Source organism: Fringilla coelebs (assembly GCF_963513975.1).
Source record: "Fringilla coelebs genome assembly, chromosome: 1".
Taxonomy (NCBI): domain Eukaryota; kingdom Metazoa; phylum Chordata; class Aves; order Passeriformes; family Fringillidae; genus Fringilla; species Fringilla coelebs.
In genome coordinates this window covers 108,462,888-108,481,605 of record NC_140028.1, presented here as the reverse complement: position 1 = coordinate 108,481,605, position 18,718 = coordinate 108,462,888, and the positions used below count along the sequence as shown (strand labels likewise).

At 41.1% G+C, this 18,718-nt stretch overlaps 1 protein-coding gene across 1 annotated transcript in view; it reads right to left on the bottom strand.

Moving 5' to 3' along the window:
• Window positions 1-11,163, bottom strand: part of TRAK1 (trafficking kinesin protein 1) — a 126,434-nt gene extending 115,271 nt beyond the window's left edge. The window contains exon 1 of the mRNA XM_084215475.1: window positions 10,950-11,163. The gene's annotated coding sequence lies outside the window, so the exon portion shown is untranslated. The remainder of the gene's footprint in view (window positions 1-10,949) is intronic.
• Window positions 11,164-18,718: the final 7,555 nt, after the last annotated feature.

Below are 18,718 nucleotides of genomic sequence, written 5' to 3'. Positions count from 1 at the left end.
TCTTTTGTGAAAAGATATTTAGAAAAGAAATGTATAAAATAGTTATTTGGGTTTGGGTTTTCTTTTAAGAGCTAAATCTTAAATAAGAATTTATATGCATATTATGAGTTCCATTTAATCTTGTTGGCTAATGCTCAAAGTCTGCTACTTCCAAGAGCTTTACAAACCTTTAATAGAATCCTGAAGAAAAAGGAGAAAAAAAAATAGATTGCAAATTTCTCTGTTGAAGCTCTCTTAAGAGAGGAGATATAGAAAACTCTGTAACACTTGACATACAAAACAAAGCCAATGAAAAAGTATGGGGAAAAAAAAAAAGAAACCAAAATAGGGAGAAAAGGTAGATCAGCCAAAATGTAAGAATTCAAAAAAGATACTTGCAAATGTCTTCAGCACCCTTAAAGAAAAATCAATGCCTTAACATTCTGAGATCCCAAACTCCTTTCACTTCTCTGGTGGTAATGGACTACAGCGTAAAACAACTAAATGTCCAAAGGACTCCCTACCAAAACCTAGTAATCAGCTTCACATATACTCAGTTCCAAGCTGGCACACTGCTGGATTATAGGTCTTCTATCACAAAGCAAACAACACTTTCCAGTTAGAAATCAGGGCAATTGGGAACCACTAGTTCCCACTCAGAAGAGAAATTAATTAATTATCTGTTGTAGGATTTACATCAGAGCCATAACATCCTGAAGCCCTGTTCCTACTTTCCCAATATCTGAAGTTCAAACTAAGTATTTTAGAACTGTTCAGTTTAAGGGTTCACTAAATAAATTTAAAAAAAAATTAAAAACACAAAAAACTTTCATTACCCACAGTGTAACAACTGCTTTCTTACCTCTTCCAGGGAGAGGTCTGAGGAACAAAGAAGAGAAAACAGTATTACATCTGCTATAACAAATCATGTTACAAACTGATCATTTTCCTGACTATGCAGCCCCTCCTATTTCCTCTTACTCACTTCTCCCGCTGCAACATTATATCATGTTTTATCTTCAAGTTATTCCTGCTGGTCATAGGATCAAAACAATAGGCTTGCTCCTAGCTGCATTTAGGAATTTCCTCTCAGCCTTCTTGACAAACTAATTAGTGCTAATTTAACAGATAAGAGAGACAGGACTGGGTATTCAATCCTTCCCAGGCAAATCTGATAACCAAGAGTACTAAAATTAAGTTGCTGGCTTTCTTTTATTAAAAAAAGAAAGCAAACAAAAAAATCCAAAACAAAAATACTCCAACAAACCACAAAACAAAAACTCACACATAACTAAAAAATAATTCCATTTTCATGGCATTAACTCATATTCTTAGGAAAGCTAAGAATTAATTCTCATTTTTAAAGAGACCTCTATAACTTAATGCCCCCAGGTTCAAAATACAAGGTGTGGTATTATAAACCTAAAGCAAATTAAACACTAATTGGCCTTGCCTGCACATTCCTGTGCCACCTTTGTGCCATCTCCACCATGTATCTAACTCCCTAAGAAGCAGAAGCCAGCAATAAAACTAAAACTAAGGAAATAAACCAAATTTTCAAGCTGTGTTTTTCAATTTGCCTCCCTGGCTTATTTCCCAGTGGTAACAGTCAGTACGAAAGATGTGTGGATAAAGGGGCACAACACACAGCTGGTAGGACAGGGCAGGACTGCCCCAGCAGAAATGGCAAACTGTGAACCCAGCTAATCTGGTTACAGAGCCACAGCCTTCAGGCACATGCCTTTCCAAGCACCTCTAGCTAATATTAGTGCAGGCTGTCTTTAAAGCACACTGCCACCCTACTTACCCTGGAGCCATATATCCCTCTTGCTTTTTCCTCACAGAGACATTGATGCTTCTAGCACCCCACATCAATGTGATCAGAAATGCAACCTGGCTGGAAAGGCTAAGCCAAGGGGATGGGGGACTCAAGCCATTCACAGGCACTATGTTGGCTTCAGCTGTGTGGGTTTTCAAATGCTGGTGTTGCAATGCATTCTTCCAAGCTTCACTGCCACAAAAATAGCAATCCCTGGTGGAACTCAAACCATCAGTGCACTAAGTGGTGTGTGTGCTTAACCATGACACCACAGGGCTGAGGGACACCACTAGGTGAACACCCAGAGACAGAATTTACACATCTTATACAAGTATCAGTCAACCCAAGGCCTAACAGCAAAGGCCTCCTGTGCAGTTACAGACAGATGAGGTTTGGTTGCCCACATGAATCCCACAGCCATATCAAACTGACGCTGACAAGCTGGCTGGCAACAGAAGAGCCAAGAAACATCTTTGTTCTTCTTGTATTCATACCTATTAGAAGAGCAGCTCTGCTAGATTTACAAATTCAAGAAGTAATCCATTATTAGTTGGTAGAAAGGAAGAAAGGTCAGCTTTAATCCCAAAATTTTTTAAAGGAAAAAATTAACTATGATGAACAATAAGGAGTATTGAAAAGTACAGTTTTTGTCCACCTGAATTGAAACCTCTGTCTAAAGACCAGTTGACAAGTCATGTGAAATTTTTTTAAGGGAGCATCAACTTTAACAAATAAAACACATTTATTTCAGTTCTTACTTCTTACTGTAAATATTCACATTGGTCAGATAATGCATATCACAGTACTATTTGGTAAAAACCCAAAAACATTCAAAGTCACACTTCATAGTCATAGCTATATTTTTTGTTGGAAGGGATCTTAAAAGTCAACTAGTCCAAACCCCTGCAATGGGTGGGGATATCTTTCACCAGACCAGGTTGCTCAAAGCCCCATCCAACTGGGCCTTGATCACTTGCAGGAACAGGACATCCAGAGCTTATCTGTGTTTATCATTTAGGGTCCTATCATTATGATCAATTTCCTCTCATGAGGTCTATTCAACAACCACTTGGGAGCCAGAATAAGACACAAAATATTTGTCTAAGAATGAAATAAGATAATAATAAAATCAAACACACTGCATTTAAGAAATCCTTTCTCGTATTCAGGATCTACATCCAACATGCAGTGACATCTGTCTGCCTTTTCCACCAGGGTTCAGCAGCTCTTCATTAGTTAGGTAACCACTGTGAAATGTTAATTCTATGTTTATTGTCTTCAAATTATACTTGGTTATGATCTTCGTCTTTACATAACATTTCTAGATTTAATACATTACTCATTCCATAAAATTACCTGTATTTATTTTTTAAAGACAGTAATATCCCCATAAACAAAACAAAAAAATATATTATTGTCCTTTTTTCCAAGTCAAAAATCATATTTCCCTCCTCTTTTTCCTGCTATTCAGTATAATAGTATAGAGGGACATCAATGAGAAAACCTTCCAATTTTCTTCCTTTTTGTCAACATACAGCAGATGTCCTCTAAAAGCTGATAAATAGTACAAAATGGGTGCAGTGTTTACTTTTGGAGGGTGGATGTTAGTAAGTCAGGCTCAAGAAACTGAGACTGCCTTACCTTGAACATTGATCAGTGAGCAAAGAAAACTGAGATAACTGTGTGTCTTGGAAGTCCTCTGTTCCCAGCCTGTGGAATCCCAGGCTCCTATTCTGAACACTGATCTTTTTCATAGCATTGCCCCATTGTCAGCTTAACAGCCCACCTATCTTACTAAAATAACTACTGCAAAAGTAGCACTATCTTATTCTGCACAACCCATCTGCCAGACATGCTTTCAACTTCTGTAAAATGCACTCAAATTACTTGAGCAAGTTGTACACTCCTCAAGGAAAATCTTCTGGGCCACCTGGAATTTTTCTTTTGCAAGAGAATTAGTAATGCACACTATCAACCTTCGTAATGTAGGGGAAAAAAAAGTGCAGGTGCAGCACACGTCTACTGAGGTTTCTGCCTGTTTCACATACCCTGTCAGGCCCTAAATAGCTACAGAATGTGCCAATCCACTGATCCCAAGAGACTGATAGCCTTTAAACAGAGATTCACATGAACTGGATTCAATTCTAGTACTGGCATGAACTCCTGAATTACCTCAAATATTCTGATCTTGCTGCCCCCCTTCATCCATTGGACAGTAAGAGAAAATTGTTTTTATGATTCATGAATGCTGAAACAAACTTGGTTCATTAGAAGTTCACATTGAATATTTTGCAGCTTTTGCAAAGGGCAAAGTATTTAGGAAAGCTGCATTTGCCTGAGGTACAACAGCTCCTAAAAGAAACCTCATTTAACAGATAAAAGCAGCACAAGTGAATGTCATGGAGAAATCAATGTCTCTACAGAAAAAAATTATAGAAAAACATACATCCAGTAACTTGACAGTACATACATCTCTGGACTTTGGGACAAAGGACTCAGCCAGATAAATGCAATATTTAACTTTTCTCAGCCTCTTCATTCTAATGGCTTTTGATGTTTTGCAAAATCAGTTTTTGAGAAAGCCACTAGAAGGTAAAATTCTCATGAGCTAATACAAAAGTAATTAAAGTTACAAACATTTCAGACAATCAGAAAAAGCATTTTCAGTTGAGATTGCTTTATATTGCAAACGTGTGGCTCTCAGGTCAGTCACAACTCCCTGGGTCAAGCCATAACATGCTTATCTACCACCTGACAACACTGCATGACCCTCAGGAAATACAGGCATAAAGGACTGATCTTAATATGGCCTTCACACGTGCAGGTTTGCAGAATTCATTACAAGACCAAAAGCTCCAAGAAAGTAATATTTTTGGTTAATCCTGGTCTCCACCTCCTCCATAAATACCTGGATGTGATTATTACTGCAGTATTACCTGAACACAAGGGAAGCCCACAATTTCTTTCTGACAGCACTGACGTTTGTGACTATAGCAGAAGATCTACCACAAAAACACGTGTTAAAAGAAAGATTTATTTCTGCCTTATAATTTTACATCAATAGTGCTTAATACCTCCCCAGAAACATCTCTGCATCTGTCTGCTATTATGAGCAGACAGATGCAGAGAAAGAAACTCCATTTAAAACAAGTTTAAAGGACAGTCTCAGGATTTTGACATTGTTCCAATGCCTCCCAATTCTGCTAATTTTACAGGTTTCACTGTAGCAATAGGTTTGCACGGATTTAAACTGTAAGGTTTCTGCTTATTGCAGAGGAGTGTCTGCTGCTCCCCTGCGAAGTATGCAACTGTGCAGTATCTGACAGTGAAATCAGGCTTTCTGGGACAGGCAATGTTGTTAGCAACACAAGCTCCATTTACATCTACTTTAAAGAGGACAGTAAAAGTCTTCATTTCCCATAGCAGACATTGATGAGATTAAAAAAAAAATACCCCTCTCTTGAAACAAAACTGTACTTCAGTCCCCCTAGGACACCAAATTGTGGCTGCTGTCAGACCATGATTCATACAGGGTCCTGATTTGCTTGAAATTAGATTCCAATATGATATTACGAGCAGCTGACTTCAAAAAGATTAAATTTAGAATTTATATGAACATACAATGCAAAAATGCACTGATTGATTCCAATTTGCAGTAGTCAACTAAGCTCTTCGAAGAGGCACATGTAACTAATTCAATGTATCCATAGCTTTCATTCTTCCTCTCTAGGCTATAAAAGTTTCCACTGTATGAACATTTTCCTAACCTTTGGTTTCTATTAAAAGATGGAACAAGTCAACTCAGCATTAAACTTCATTGAAAACTAATGATGAGCAGTTTTTCTGTTTTTTGTTTGAAGCATGGAATTATTAAATAGCAGAGCAGGGGGTTCACACATTTTTTCCTTTAACTGGGAAACCAGATGAGAGGTGATCCCTCCCCTCTAGTGGGCACTGGTGAGGCCACACCTGGGGTACTGCGTACAGTTCTGGGTTCTCCAGAACAAGAAAAAGATGAACATACTGGAGAGAGGACAGTGACTGGCCACTAAGACAAAGAAAGAAGACCAGGGCATTTCTTCTATGAGGAGAGGCTGAAAGAGCTGTGACTGACACCTGGAGATGAGAAGGTTCAGGGAGATCTCATCAATGGGTATAAATACCTGCAAGGAGGGAAGACAGAGCCAGGCTCTTTGTTTCAGTGGTTACTAGACAGGACCAGAGTGATGGGCACAGAATGAAACATGAGGAGATCCCTGTGAACATCCAGGAACACTTTTTCATTTGGGGAGTGACCAGGCACTGACTGAGATTGCTCAGGGAAGCAATGGAATCTCCAGCCTTGGAGATATTCAGATGCTGTCACAACACAGACCTGTGCCAAGTGCTCTAGGATGACCCTGCTTGAGCAGGCAAGTTGGACCTGATGACCTCCAGAAATCCCTTCCAATCTTTACCACACTAGGATCCACCAAAGAAGCAACCTTTCTACAGAGCTCAGTATTTCTCTCTTCTATTCATACAAGTGCTTGGAACCAAGAATATGACATAAGCACAAAAATACGCAGCAAGTTATTCTCAGCTTCAGCATCTCATCTACCAACATACAGCTAGTCTTGGTTGTATCAGAGCTTGGAGTGTAGCAGTTTAAAAATCAACTCATATTCACTAAAGACTATTCTTCCGACACCAAAGTCCCATCCACTTACTGCTATTGCTTCCTTTGCTCCCTGCTAACAGCTGCTCAGCTGCCCAGGATGGACAGTCTGAAAATTAACCTCAAAACCAGCTCTTGCCTGTGTCAAGGACTCGATTCCAAGCACCATAATGTGGAAGGGGATAGAGGAGGGAACCCACAGCCATGGGAAGATTTGCTCTGCTAGGCAGCATCATGGTCTGATGTCAAAACAAGCCAAAGTGAAACTTTGCAAGGGCTTTTAAACCAGGCTCTTCCCACATTTCCTTCCTTCTTTCTAATACTCTGCTATAGTGTTCTGAACTTTTGCTATAAACTCAAGCAAAACTAACAGGGCTCTATCATATTAATCTATCAGTATCATTACCAAAAAAAAACCCCAAATATGCACACAATAAAATATGACAGTTATAGAGCATCAGTCTTATTTGGGTTTTCAGCATCTAATGGACAGCAATGTTAAACAATCCTGTCCAGAGAAGCTGCAAGATAAGGCAAAGAATCAGCTTCAGTACAGCCACTCACTGATTTAACTAAAGCAAATCTGCCAACATAATTGAATCTAAGAATTATCTCTCAGCTAATCTGTTTGTACTATCAATAAGCCTCTTAGCTGGTCAACCATAAGCAGGATGACTATATGGCATGACTTTTTGCACCCTAATCAATAGGCTCCAATAAAAACAGAAGTATTGATGATTCAAAGTTCAAATAGAGGACAGTTTTAGACAAAGAATAGTATCAGTGAACTCCCAAAATTTACTTAGGAAACATCATGCTATTCACTACAAAGAAATATAAAAGTGCTTGTAAACTCACAGCTATCTCAGTCAAACCACAGAGTAAGCAGGAAGACTTTGAATCAGACACCAACTGGTATCTTGGAAAGCCTATGTTAACAGGAAGTTCATTCTCAAGATTTTTATCTCTCCAAGTAGCACTGATCCCACAACTGAATACACAAAATTGAGGCCTCCACACAGGTGCAGCATTCCAAGGTGTCAGTGGCATTGCCTGTGGAGTTTTAATGATATGTACATGACCAGGGAAACATACCTTCAGAGCACAGGCACTGCAGACCCCACACCAGTTTTACAGTTCCAGCCTTACACAGCTTCCTACGGTAACTGAGCTGCCTACAACTGACATGCCATTGCTGTCATTTAGTGACTAGGAAGTAGTTCTCTTACTTACTATGATTTTGTGATAACTCTGAAAGCCACTTGGTGTGCAGTCACTACCAGAACCTGCTCCTTTTCACAGCCTTTCTGAAGAACACAAGTGACAATCTCACTCCCAGCAGAATCCAAGAACAACATGAGCATTCCAGGGGATGATGCCAGTATGCCTTTGGTCATTTTACATGCAATTTAAGCATATTTATTCTTAAATGTTGATATTGGTGGCAACACTAAGCTTCTTACAGAGGCAGAACTGCCAGGTACATCTGGAAAAAAGGAATAGTTCAAAAAGGAAAGCAGAACTAGTTGTAAAAGCCTACCTATCAATAACATTTTTCTGACCAACAGGAAAAAGCACAGCTACTATGTCCATATTGTGGTTATCATGACTCCCAATAGTACAGACCAGCTCTACCGGTTTGGCTGTTCTTGCATTAATATGGAAGTATTGGGAAATAAGTAGTGTGTGAAGTCAAATGACAGTTTTGTAAGAGTTAAAACAGGGTTATTCAAAGATACACCAATTAAGTACCCAGCCTAATATTGGAGACTTACTAGAGCAGGCAGTCATTTTTACTGAGGCAAAGGGAAAGCTATACAGTTCAAAATTTTAAACAAAGAATACACAATTCTCTGCAAATTAACAAGAAACCATCAACCTTGACTTGAGTATCACTAACAACATACAACACCTCGACAACCCAAAACAAATTATGTCCTTCAAATGCTGTTTCTGGTCCTGGCAGAAGGAGCACTTCAACCAACCACAACCCTGGAAATCAACAAAACTTAAAGATTTAGGGAAGAAATGTATTTCAAACAAATGTAACTCATACACTGCCTTCTTGCTTAATTTCCTCTCCCAAGGAAAACTTAAAATAACATAGGAAAGTGCTTTGAAGAAAAATGTGTACAGCTTTTACAAAGGCCAACAGGTTTGGTCTTAACCTCTTGCCTTTCAATGTTGCAGATGCTGCCTCAACAGCATGCATTCTGAGAATCCTTTCTATAGAACTATTTAAAAAAAAAAAAAGTATCTTTCGTCCAGTTTACAGTCTATCACAGCAGACAGTGACAAGTTTTAGCATTTTTCCTTTTCAGTATTATAGTAACAACAGTAAGAAACAATAATATCAATCAAGTACACATTTAAAACAAAAATATTTAACCTGCACTAATTTCTGCAATACTAATCTCATTATTCTATCCCAAAGCAGATTGGCTAGAGTATAAATAAAATCCTCAGAGCACACTGAAAGATTAGGATTGAATTACTTCTACAAAAGCAGCTGGTAATCTGTTACAGGAGACAGAACGTGTGAAGCAGCAAGGAGCTCAGGCGTGAACTGCAGCAGAGAGGAACAACAGAAGTTCCCACCAGTTCCAGGTAAATCCTTCCAATCTGATCTACTCTCTGGTACGTGCAAGTTCGCTTACTCCCACCAGTTCTCACCTGTGTTCCACAAACTGTCAGAGTGCCAAGTTAACAAGCATTAACATCCATGGCAAAACTTGCATATCACATCCTGGTTCTGCCTCATTAGCCAGCACTCTGGATTAAACTAGTTAAATGCTCAGAGGCTGCTGCAGCAGTTGGATATTTCACTGGGATTTTAAGCACCCACATAACAAACATGGGGCACCATATTTATAAATGCATGTGCCTAATCATATTAATGCTTCCCTGGCTTATTGCTGTGCTGCCCAGTGCTATAGAACAGGCACCAAGTTGCAGTATGATTTTTTTATTCATAATTGAACAGAAGATGAAGAGATGATTTTTGTCTGGTATGGGATTTTTTTTGCACTAGAGCCAGAGATCCTACTTCTTTCCACTACTGTCATCCATCATTCAGTTCAACCCGCTGGCAAGTGGGAGTGCATTCATGCAACTGACAGAGACTTTTGTTTTAATTCAACAGAAATTTACATTCTATCCATTCTATCTGTTCATAGGCTGTCTGGTCTTCACTCAGTAGTTCACATTAAAAGATGAAAACTCTTGCCTTCCGTTTTTACCATCCTGGTTTTCCTCGCTTGCAATGATGCTCATTGAAAAACAGTGAAGTAAGCTCAATGGCTTAATATAATTTTCTTATGTCATCATAGGTTGCTCTGACAGTCAAAACAGGTTACAGTGCCTCAGAGAAGGCACAGTTTTGTGAATAAAGTCCCTGGGCCTGGAGACAACACTCCCTCCTCCAGGCTTCTTCTGGTAACTCCAAAAGAGCCCTACTAGGACAAACACATTTGAACCCAGAGTAATTCCAGTACAGGTAGAAGCCAGGGCACTACAAACAGTACATGCAACTCGTGTACACACAGCAGTAAAACAGGCACATATGGCAAACTGGTCATCATAACTGCTGTTTGGTTTTGTTTTACCTTTTTGTTGTTGTTTGTTTTTTGTTGGTTTTTTTTTTCCTGCTGCTTTCCTGATTGCAAAAACCATTACACCCACGACTTAATCTCAGCGGACTGAAAGGTTCAAATAAGGTTACAGATTGCAAGGCAGAAAAAAGTGTCCGCATGGAGATTTCTCCTGAAGTCAGAGAGAGGGAGAACATGAACCCTGGCTCCCACTCTTTAACAGATGTTCCATTTCTTTGGAAATTTCCTAACTCTTCCCTAATTTTACCTGAAAAAAAACGCCCCTACAGATGAAGTTTCAAACTCGTCAGATGCAAACCAAAAGAGGCACCAAGATCGCAAACTTGCTAAAAAACCATAATGGAATATTTCAGTCATTTTAAACAGTGGAATGCTGCCAAAAGCTATCCATAATCCCCAACGCTGAAGAAACCGAGTCAGTATTTGCAGGTCCCTCTGCGACGGCTAGAAAGCCACTTCTGAATGCAGGGGCCCTTGTATCTGAGAACAGCAGCAGCTTAGCTGTAAGTAATGCGGAGGCACAATTCAGCGAGCGATTCTTGACCTTCGGTACGCAATTGCACTCATGTGCTTCTTTCCTTTCAGGGCGCGGAAGGGACAAAAGAGCACAGGCAGCAGAGCCAGGCGCAGCGCCCGCCCCCGAGCCAGCCGCCTGTGAAGGTCGAGGGGCCCGAGAAGAAGGAAGAGCGGCTGCACCTTGCTCACCCCCGTTCCGCAGCTCGGCGAGCGCTGCAGGCCTCGCCCGCGCACCGCAGCCCCCGCAGGCGCCCCTCGCACCCGCTCGCTCCTCTGGAGGTGAGCGGGGCCAGAGGCGGCCGCGCCGGTGCCGCCGCGCATCCCCGCCCGCCCCGCACGGTCCCCCAGCGCCCCCCGCCGCACTCACCCCGCTCCGGGCCCCCCGGGCGGCGGGGCGCGGGCGGTGGCGCCCCCGCGGGCCGGGGGAGCCTCGCTGCCGGCGGCGGCCACCTCCGGGCTGCTTTTCCCCTCACGGCTCGCCCCCGGCCCGCGCCGCTGAGAGGCCGCGGCGTGCGGGGCGGGCAGAGCGCAGGGGCTGCAGTGGCCGGCTGGCTGCTGCTGCTTCTCCCTCCTCCTGCCGGCGCCTCATGTGCCCTCCTCCTCCCGGGTCTCTGCTGCCAGGCCGCCGCCGCTCCAGCTCCCCGCTCTCCAGCGGCGCCCGGGGACCGCTGCGAACCCCTCCGGCCGGGCGGCAGCGCACGTGCGGCGGCTGCCGGGCGCTCTCCGCCGCCGCTGCCGGGCGCGGGGCTCCTGCGGCCGCGCAGCCTCCTCAGGAGGCGGGGCGGCGCGGACACCTCGGGGGCTGCGGCGCCGCCCGCCGCCGGCGGGGCAGCAGGAAGGGGCGGGAGGCAGGGAACGCCGCCGGCGGCCACCTCGGCGGCCGCTGGCTCGGTAGTCGCAGCGCTCCCTTTCCCGCCCCCCGGAGGCCATTACCTCATGGCCCAGCCCCGCCGCGGAGGAGGGGCCGAGCGTCGCCCGGCAACCGGCCCCCTGCCGCGGGACGGGCTGGGCAAGCTGCGGACGAGGATGTCCGCGGGTGGCGGGAGAGGTTGGTCGCCGTGCGGAGCGGCCCGAGCGCGGCCGCGGGCAGCGCTGCCCTCCACTGCTCCCACAGCTCCCGGGACGCGCACAACCAACCTGGGCTGGTTTGGCAGGCGAAGAGGGCAAGAATGTTTACAGGATGTGTTCAACCAGAAAATCCTCAAAGGAAATATTTGCTATGAATATGCCATATACAGAGAAATGTCTCAAGTCCAAGTATTTTTCCACTCTTTTTGGTGGTGCCCAGCGAGAGGACAAGGACCAATGGCCATAAAGTAAATCACACGAACTTTTTACTGAACATGAGGACGAACTTCTTTCAATGAGGGTGACAGAGCACTGAACAGGCTGCCCAGGGAGGTGGAATCTCCCTCTCTGGAGACATTCAAAACCCTCCTGTGTAACCTGCTCTCGCTCACCCTGCCTTGGCAGGGGGGTTGGACAAGATGATCTACAGAGGTCCGTTCCAAACCTATCCTGTGATAAATGTAACAATTATTGGGGGGGGGGGGGGGGGGGAGTGAGAAACCCAGAACAAATCAGGACTTCATGTGTTTGCAGGTCACAGAACTATTTATTGGAGGAAGGTTTGACTGTTTTTGTCTGCTGGCAAGGGAGAAATAGAACTGCGTTCAAGGTTACAGCTGGTAAGACCAAAAAAACAAGTTGCAGTCATGCTGGTGGTGACAGGATTCCAGAAGCATGGAATAACCTCCAGAGAGTGTAAATGAATTCAGGGCTTGACCCCGAATAACCCATGAAAATAAATGATCCAACCCTTCACAGATGCAAACAAAGAGAATCCCAGATGGGGATTCTCTTATTATGCTTTTGGGTGACAGAAAAGAGGAGAAATATTGCGAGGGCAACAGGATTCTCAGGCAGCCGCCTTTTGAGCAGGCGTGTCTACAGAGCAAATCCCCTGCTAGTGATTTAAATGGGGCATGTGAGTCAACTTAAAAGCTTGGTGCTGCTGCCAAAAGGAACAGGCTGCTTTCCCCATTTCTCCTGTGGAGGACCCAGGCACTCCTGGTTCTCCCAAGGGCTGGTTCTGCAGCTTAGGATTCCTCAGCGAATAACTCAGTTTACTAACCTCACACAGCACTAACTGTATTTTTCCTTATGGGTTTTCTGCCCCGTTACTGAACTGAACTGATTCACCCTAACATCATACAAATATGGAGTGAGCACAAAAGATGAGTTGAAACCATTAGTCTGGGAGGAAAAGGATCCACCCCTCTGGTAACCTTGCACTCTTAAATCATCTCAGTAGCCGCATCTAAATCCTCCCTAAAATAGAAAATTCATGTTACTGCTAAGAAGTCTAACAAAAAGGTTGGTGCCTTCCACTTCTCACCCTTAGTTGAGTCCTCCCATTGCTCCCTTTGTGCTAAATCTTGAATGCATGTGACCCATGCCAGTGAACACACTAAATCAGGAGGCTTTAAAAAAGGGTTCTTTTCTGATTAATACTGAAACAGCTAACTCTGAAGTCAGATGAGTGACAAAGGTTGCACAAGAGAGGAAACAAGACTGGGAGGTTGCAAAAGATGGATGGAGCCCCAAAGCAGCAGCTGGGAACTTGTTATAATGTGTAACATAAAGCCATACCCAGACAGCAGTGAGGACTAATGGTCTGTACAATGAAGGAGAAGTAATTTTGAGGAACAAAACTTTGCTCTGTGCTTTACATACTATAAATGAGAAACAGAGGGGTAAAAAAAAAAAAAAAAAAAAGAGAAAAGCTTTCAGTTCCAGAAAAACAGAGGAAAACACAGAAGCACCTTGGAATCCAGCCCAGGAAGAAAATCAAATGCTGAGGGGGAAAAAAAAAAGAAGAGAAGGCAGAGGGAAAACCAGGAAGTAGAAAAGGGAATATTTGCTCCAAACACAGCAAGAAACAAGTGTGCATGTTTGTAGGTTTCTTATTGAGAAGAACCAATTGACCTGTCACGTCTGTATGGAACAAGGATTTGAGATGTACTGCTGAGACTGAAAAGACTCTTGTTAAAGTGAGCAGAAGTCCTTCACAGTGGGAGAAATGGCAATGACACACACTATTTACACTCAAACACAGTATGTAGAAAAGAGAACTTGGGGCTATGGGATTGCCAGGCCCTTGCATGCTAGGTGTGCATCTGTACACTGGTCTTATGACAGGTAGCAATTGTTTGGTAGTGTTGTGCCAAATCCTCCTGATGATTTTTTGGTCATGTGGTGCTAAAGTGAACGTAAGCATACTCCTCTGCATTTCTATCACCAGCTCAATTTATCCACCTAATAATTCCAAAGCTGGCAATTGATGTGGTAAACAACTACTTGCAAAAAGTTTCCTAGATTTCTCTGCTCTCCTTCTGTTTTCATTATCTTTTCCATTTCCTCTCTCTTCTTGATTTTATCATATAAGATATTATCATCACATGATATTTTCATATACATTCTCAATTTTGCTTCCTTGATTACATCTCTAGAAGAGGCTTTATTTCCACCCTGCTAAAATACAGAACCTTTCAAATGTACTTTTCAGGGAACATGCTGTTGTTTTTCTTGTAATCCTCACCATTCCCTGTCTGTAGAACCTCCTTTATAGGCCCTGTAGAGTAATCAAAGAATACAATAAAAGCTTTAAAAGCATTTGAAACCAGTTTAAGAAATCTCTGATTAGTTTGCCAGCTGAAGACTCCAATTGCAGCTGCAATTGTGGGGTAAATGATTTTAATCTCAGAGAACAAACTAATTCCAGTGGGCATTAACAAGTGTTTGGAGAGAAAAAAAAAAAGTCTAAAACATACCCTGTGTTTCTGAACAGCTGCCATGGAGTTAAGAAGAAAGGAGCTGCAGTGCTTTCTCTTTTTGTTCTTCCTGCTGGTACCTGGTGTTGCTGGCCTCATTTCTCACACTTTTATATCAGCGTGAACCAAGTAATGCTGCAAATTCTTTAAAAATATCTATGAAGTATCTGCATAACACTTGCCTGTACAACATCGTTTCTTGTTTAAATGGTGTTTTTTGTAAAGCTGTCATGGTGTTTCTTGTAAAGCTGTCATTGCTTTTACCTGAATCTGTATCAAAACACAGATTCTTGCAAGTTGTCTCACAGAGCACGTGAAAATTAAAAATGTAAGTACCTTCGACTGATTTTTTTCTTTGTTGATGTTTGGGGGTTTGTTTGTTTTGAAGGGTTTTTTTTGTTTATTTATTTGTTTCATTTTCCAGGACATTATTCAATGCTACCTTTGCTGGAAGAATCAATTCAGCAGAAAAGTTTTTCTTGTTCAGAGCTTTGTGCTTCTTTCAGCTAGCATCAGGCAGCACCAATGCCTTCCCCTTCTTCAACTGCATCTCTGCTGGAAATTTCTTTCCTGTAAAGGGGCTGCATCTTTCAGAAGCAGTACCAAATTATGGAATTGGCCTGAAGAGTTATTGTGACTACAACCTAAGGAGAGCTGATGCTGATTTGAGCAAAAACCCATGGAAAATGAGGGGCTAAATAAAAATAAAATTAAAAAGTAACTTTATGGACCAGCTAAAGCACAAACACAAGCTGAGGAGAGAAATAAAATGAAGATTTAAAGATTTTAAGGAGAAAACTCATAAAAATTTTCTTCATAGTGGATCCCAAATAATAATTATGGGAAAAGGAGCATTATTCCAGATCTTTCAGCTTGAAGGAAAAAAACCCAAACAAATGGAGGCAAACAGTGACTCAGAGGATGGGATTTTGCACATATTTTGCATTAATGAGATTCAAGTTGGAATAAATAGTTTGTAAAGCTCAGATTAGCATTATAAGTGAAGTCAAGTACACAAACAAAGAGGAAATGAAATGCTAGATAGTGGGATAATGATAAATGTGCCAGGCATGCATTTTGCAAGAAAAGGAAAAAAAACATGTAATCAAGCAAAGTCAAATGAAAATTACACCATGGAATGATGATAATACTTCTGACATTGTGAATTTTAATCAGAAAGCAAAAGATATTCTGAGTATACAGTCTGAATCTTCAGAATATGCAACATAAAAGCCACTGCTTGCTGCTGGAACAGTCAATTTGTATATGTGATAAAGAAGCATGACGCTTGTGTGAGTACAAACTGCTGGATGCAATTGAAGACAACAGGATGTTCTCCTGCCGTGTTATACCTAGAACAGATGAAAATAATTCAGCCAGCATAGCATGCTTTACACACTGTCTGTTGCATTAGAACAAGGAATGATTTGATTATTGAAATACACACAAAAATAAATAATTTTACATAATCTCAAAATTACGTAAGCAGAATGGTAGCCACTGAAAAAGCAAAATACTGACAAGGCCTATTCAGCTTCTCTGTCTCAGCAAGACAGACATAATCATATTTTGGAAGCTATCAAGTAGGCTTAGGTGTTGAGAATGCTGTTAGTAGTGAGCCTTACAGCAGAAGAGTATCAGCTCTGCCAGCCAGGCTCACAATGCCAGTATCAGAGCTGATTATACTCAGGAAGGTGATATGAGAACTGCCTGGCAGAAACTGTGGTAATCCATTACAATTAACCCCATTTCCATAGCAGTTAATATAAACAATCAAATAAATAAACAAAAAGGAAGTTGGTCCTGACTGTAGTATCATATACAGAACAGTTGCTGATTTCCCAGGGAAACCAAATTATTTTGGGAAGGTAAAAATATGCCAACTTTCAAAGGTATTAACTGAGAGAGTATTAAAATTTTCAGCATATCTCACCACATCTCTTTCCAACCGTAGGCATATGCAAAGCATTGAGACCATACGAGAGGAAGAGGAAACACAAGCATGGCATACATGTAGTATTGGTGACCTTGCAAGTTGATCCAGTGAGCTGAGATTTGGAGCCTTGTTATCTTACCAGAAACTACTAGTAATTTTTTGCCTCACCAGTGAGGCAAAACTTTGAACCACCGCCTCACCAGTGAGACAAATTTTGAAACATTTTTGCAAAACACAAACTGTTTTGTAATAATGTTTCAAAAGTGTAGAGGGCAACTCTTTGAGGAAAAAAAAAATTCAAGTAAGAATCCCAGAAAGCACCTAAAAATTTGAAAAGTCATTGCTATTTTCAAGTATCAGAAATATATGATACTAAAACGGTAACACTTGAATTTATTTCATGAATTTGAGATGGACCAGTAAGTACAACAGAGTTGTACCAGAAAACCAAGGTAACAAAATCATATCATATCAAAATTAAAATATCATAATCACATATTAATGTTAGCACAGAAGTACAAAAATAAAGAATAAAGTTTCCCTCAAACAATGAAAATATGTGCCAATTTCAAGAGGATGCTGGAAAATAATCTGAAAATAAAAAGCACAAGATAAAGATGCGCCCATGTTCACCAATCTGCCAAAAAGGTCAAACACCAGAAAAGTGGCTTTATGCACTTCCCAAGATTGACAGTACTGTCAAGGCAAATGGAACATAAGAGTGTTTTATTTGAGCAACTGAATCATCATACCCTAGATGCTGAGAATAGAAATTCTCTTGAGAATGGGGTCAGTCTGGAATAGAAATAAACACCGTGTACTAACAAGATGGGATAGAGCATGAGTAATCATGATATCTGAAAAAAAAAAAAAAAAAGAAAAAAAAAGAAAAAAAAGAAAAGCTAGTACATATGGCAAAATAGAACAATTGTATAGCATTTTCAACAGGCATTAGAGCACACTGAAGAACACATTTTACAAAACGTGGAAACACACCTCAGAATTATAGGCTACTGGTCAGACTTTTGAGAACCAGGCAAAATGTCAGAGGCTTACGCAGTACCCATTGAGGGTAGAGCAGTGAAGTGTTTAAGCATGCCTGAACTATGTGCTTGCAATCACGAGATCTCAGTTTGCCTTAAATTAGATCATATATTTATTTGAGAACAAGAATTTGATTACATCTGACTGTCCCGTCTAATAGCCAGGCAAATAGCAAGGCTGAGTTGGCTGCACAGATTGCTAGGAGTATTGAAATGGTGCAAACAAGGCAGAGAATATTTTGCATTCCGTTCTTGAATGCTGAAAATATTCCCATAGAAAAGTTCACTGCAGTTGAGTACAATGCTTGAAGTCATGTTAAGTGACAGGATAAACTCAGGAGTAACAGACTGAAACAGTAAGTAAAAGGCCAAAGATAAGAGTCTTTTAGTTACAACCCTGATGTGTATTTGTAATACTTTATTTCTGCAAGACTACTCTCACACCTGAAGAAATATGTTTGAAGAGAGAATCCTCCATTCTAAGACCAAACCAAAGGGAAAATTCCCCATCTGGAGCATATTGAAACTGTGCACCCAGATTGTAAAAAACATACAGACATGTAATGAAATGTGTATCAACAGTAAAAAGATGCCCATAATTCCTAATAAAGAGGGGTTGGAAAAAAAAGTGGTATAAGTCAATGTATCTCTCTATGTCTGCCTTTAATTATACTGAAAATTTTTTATCATGGAGACATTTAATGTCAAAAGCTATAAATCTATGGTTCAAGTGTTACTAAACTTTTTAAATGTTTATTTTAGTGTGTTTCTCTTGCTCTATTTTGTAGTGCTATTGCCACTATTACATGAAGATTTCAGCAGACTTCATTAATGTTAAAGTTCATACAATCTCACTCCCCCAAAATGGGGGAGTAAAAAACACAAAAACAATCCCTAACTTGGACTAATTTAACAAAAAGAGTACATAGGATGAAACATGAGAAATCTGGAAGGAAAGACAGTAACTTGATAGTTATTGTGGCTTAGTTTTATCTTCTTGGACAGGGACAATGAAATTGACTTATTCTAAGATGTGCCATTGAACTGCTGCCAGGACTTGTGTGCAAATGAGCTAATATTATATTCCTTCTTCTTTATATCAGTCATTCTTATCACAACCACAGATAAAATACACATTTTTCTGAAATCTAAATAAATTCCTCTTCAAAGCATACTTTTCTTGTGCTTATTAATAGAAAGAGATGTCTACTTACACATTTGGTTTATTTATATCTAGTCAACTACTCATTTACATTAAAAACAGAATGGAAAAATTATCTTATTTGTGCAGCTTCAAAGCTGTACCTTCATTGATAATTACAAG